Genomic DNA, 4,115 nt, shown 5'->3' on the forward strand with positions numbered 1-4,115 from the left:
TGGAGGTGGTGGGTGAAGTGTTTGAGTCCACAACACACTTCTGGAGTCTCAGGGGTAAACAGCGTTGCAGCCAAATCCAATACTATTGAAATCAATGGTGACCACTTCTTCAAACACAAAAAACAACAGGAAAAAAACAAAAACCTCCTCCTCCAGCCTCCAATTCAATCTGAAACATCACATCATCATTTACACTGTGTTTTTAGCCTAAATGTTCCCATGTTCACATTCACACACACACATGCTCAAGCTTGCGCCTCCGTGCTCTCGCCAAAAGGAGAACGTGACGATACTCGCTGACGTCGCCAAGGCGCCACTTTTAAAAATTGCTGTATGTGTTGTAATTGTGAGCATGTGACCTCAAATCATTAACGTTAACGTGAAGTCACATCACAGCGGTAAACAACAAACGTCTTGATTGGTTGGTTCTGGATATGTAAGAAGGACACTTCACGTCCCGTCCCCCCCCCATGCTTCAGTTCACACAGTGGTCAACAGTGAAAGGTGCAAAAGGTCAACGCTGCTCAGGTCAAAGGTGCAGCACTAATCCGCTCAGTGCAATGAGGATATCGGCACGGATCTGTCACCAGGCACCACAAAACATAATAATAATAATAATATGTGTCTTCACAGAGCTGCTGCTGTCGCTCTTTAACTCAAATACACATTTTAAATCTGTCTCTTTATTACATTAATCTATAATAGATTAAGTTATTCTGAGTAAATAAAACTAAAAGTTGCTGAATCTAAAAACCCAGAGGTAAGGTACAATATGGGTGACCAGTGTTCCCAACTTAGGTCGTTGAAAAGCCATTAAGACAAACCAGAAATATATTTAAATTGTAATCATATCCAAAAAGAAAATACTGTGAATATATATATCCACTGGCGGAATAAACGTCTTTTCTTCTTTCCACATCCAATACATTTTCATGCTCACTTTCATACAATGATGACAAACTCCGGAAATAGGTTTTCCCATTTTATTTCAAATTCATGCCACAAGTTGACATTAAATACAAAAGAAAAAATAATAATTTCAGATTGTAGCTATAAAATAACCACAGTGTAAACGAGTAAAACCGAAACTCAGCGAACACGCATCGAGAAAACGAAAAAGTTAAAGCTCACGCCAAAAGTAACACACGGACAAAGCTCACAGTACAGAATACACAGCACGGCTTTCCCATACGTAGCTATCAGTAAACATCCCAGTTTGGAACGCAAGGTAAAGTGGATATATAAAATTAACAAGGTTATAAAATACTGATAAAAGTCATCTTAACTTGTTATAAAGACCATAGCATCCTCTAGAAGTGTCACCATGCAGAAGGTATTCGAGTTTCCTGTTAATAAACATCAGCAGAAAAATACAAGAAGAATCACAAGCTCATTCCTTGAGTGGACAAGACTCAGTCTCAGATATAAATGTCTACGTGACGCCGTCGGTTCACACAAAGCACGGTGTTCTGTCTCTGGGACTCCGTCATGAATGAGTTTGAACTTAGTCACCTACGTAGACGAGGCTGCGGGATCACGTCATCGTTCTGAAAGTGGTGAACGGAAAAATATAATCGGAGAAATGTACTTTTGTTCCTTATTCCTTGTCCCGTGATACCTTCACTGAACCGATGCTACGCTACACGTGTCGTCACTATTCTGAGAGATTCTGGGAAAACAAACGTGAGGACAAACAGCCTCAAACACGACCTGGACCTGGATAAGCTGATAAACTCGATGGATAAAGGGATGGCAGGATTTAACAATAAAAAAATACCTTTAAAGGCCACATATTTCTACTAAAATCACAGAAAAACTACTTTAAACGTGGCAACGGGACTGAAATTGAAGAGGGTTTTATACCCTTAAGATTTGTTTTGAGGAAACTTAAAAAGAAAGTTTGCCGTTAGCCTGAGTTTGGCTTCTCTGTTGAATCCATATAATAGTTGAGTGGATTATATCGACCGGGTGGAACAGAACGTCCCAGTTGTGTTTGTGTCTTATTGTTTTCTTATCCTGTTTTTTATCTGTATTGATTCTGTACTTGAGCTGCTGTAATTCCTGAATTGTTCCCCCCATGAGGATCAATAAAGGATTATCTAATATCACGGCATCCCTTTGCTAATGCTAAGCTAACCTCATTTGTAGAAAAAGTTCAGTGCTTCACTCGTCACATCAACAACAAGTCCAAGCTGAGCTGAAGCTTCATTTTAACCACACATACATGAAGAGTGAAGACTTGGCAAGAAAGAAAATATCCTAAAAAATGTTGAATTTCCTTTAAGGTGCGACAGGTTTCCACATCGTTTATTTCCCTAAAATCTCCGAGAAGAGAAGACGTCAGTGGCAGAGAAAGGATTCCCCCGAGGTCGTACTCATAAGTTCAGCAAGGCATCATGGGAATAAAATGCATAATTGACATGATTCTTCTACGTATTCTTGCCGATCACTAGAGGTAGCGAGCGAGAACATCTCCCTCTCGAGATGAATGTCCAGAATATACTGTGAAGAGTCCGTCAACTCGTGGATCCCATAATAACAACCGATGAGTCAAAAATGCTGCTACTTTTATATACATACTGTATACTGCAGTTTACTGAATACAAAATGTTTGAATGCATGCACGTGTGCAACACAAGCCTCATACTCCACGCAGTATGTTTATCAAAGTAGCAACAGCAGGTTACGTTTTTTTTACAACACTCCCGAGAACCAAAAAATATATATTCTGTGATGGTGCGAGCAGATTCAAAGCGAGTTTTGCTACATGCACTGGCATTTTTGGATTCGTACAAAGCGGCTCAGCTTCCCCCCGTGTTCTTAAAACCAGCTTTGGTGGAAAATATATACACACACAGAAAACTGATGGGGCTTTATAGCAACTGTCAAAAAAGCCAGTGAAGGTCCTGGTTAGTCTAGTAGCTGGAGCGTGTGTGTGTGTGTGTGTGTGTGTGTGTGTGTGTGTGTGTGTGTGTGTGTGTGTGTGTGTGTGTGTGTGTGTGTGTGTGTGTGTGTGTGGTGGTTAACAGTGGAAGCCATGACACTTTTGGCAATGGACCATGATCAATGAGAAACCATGGCAACGCAGGGGAAATCACTTCCAAGATAAAAAAGACAAAAAACAGAGCAGGACACACAGTGGAGAACTAACGAGGTACAAACACCCCCCCCCCCCCCCCAGAGGTTAATTGGACCGGTCGTACATTTGTCCCTCAGGTACAACAGCTTCTCTTCACAATAGACGGGTTCGTCTTTTTGGCACGGGCTGCCGCTCACGAGCAGGAGGCTGAAGAGGAGCACCTCGCCATCGTCACTGCGGCGCCTCACTCTTATTGTTACAGCGAGCGTGACTCAAACACTCCCACGTGTCAGAGCTGTCAGGTTGTGTATTCGCGGTTTTATGTTATGTGCCACATCCGCACAAATAATAAAAAAAACAGGGAGCTGCAGAATAACACAACTGGTGAGTGCAGGAAAATCTGATGGAATGAAATGACAGCTGAGGAGAAACTGTGAAATATAAATATCTGTGGTGACTGAAGGAAGATTTTCAGAATCAAATAAGAAAAATGGCAAATTAACACAAACTCATTTCATCCTTTTCAGTCTTAAACCTGATTGAACCGACTGCTCTTTCCTCTGCTGTGCTACCTCAACAGATGAGGTGTAATAAATGTGTATAACTGACTTTGATAACAGATATTAAATTATTCATTGATTGTGTATTTAATCAATTATTGACTTTGTAATATTGACAACTTGAGTTAAGTGCCACCATTTGCTGAAGGCTGATGTGACAGCCACTCGTTTTGCAGGTTTTTGTTCATAAATCAAATATTAATTTTGACCATTAAGAATTCATGAACGTCACAAATTTCCTGCCAAACCTTCCTGCCAAATAGTTGATGGTATTTCACACATCAACCTGCAGGTGGCGCTGAAGAGAGAAGTTAGGGGATCATTTAGGATTCATCCTCTGGGGACAATGAACATTTGCAAGTAAACAAACCAATAAAACAGTTGTTTATGTCTTCAAAAGTCTGATTAAAAAAATATTCTGTTGGCAACATGAAAATGTTTTTTAACCAGATCATCAGGTTTTGTCAACAATACAA

This window comes from Hippoglossus hippoglossus, chromosome 14 (assembly GCF_009819705.1).
Source record: "Hippoglossus hippoglossus isolate fHipHip1 chromosome 14, fHipHip1.pri, whole genome shotgun sequence".
Lineage (NCBI taxonomy): Eukaryota > Metazoa > Chordata > Actinopteri > Pleuronectiformes > Pleuronectidae > Hippoglossus > Hippoglossus hippoglossus.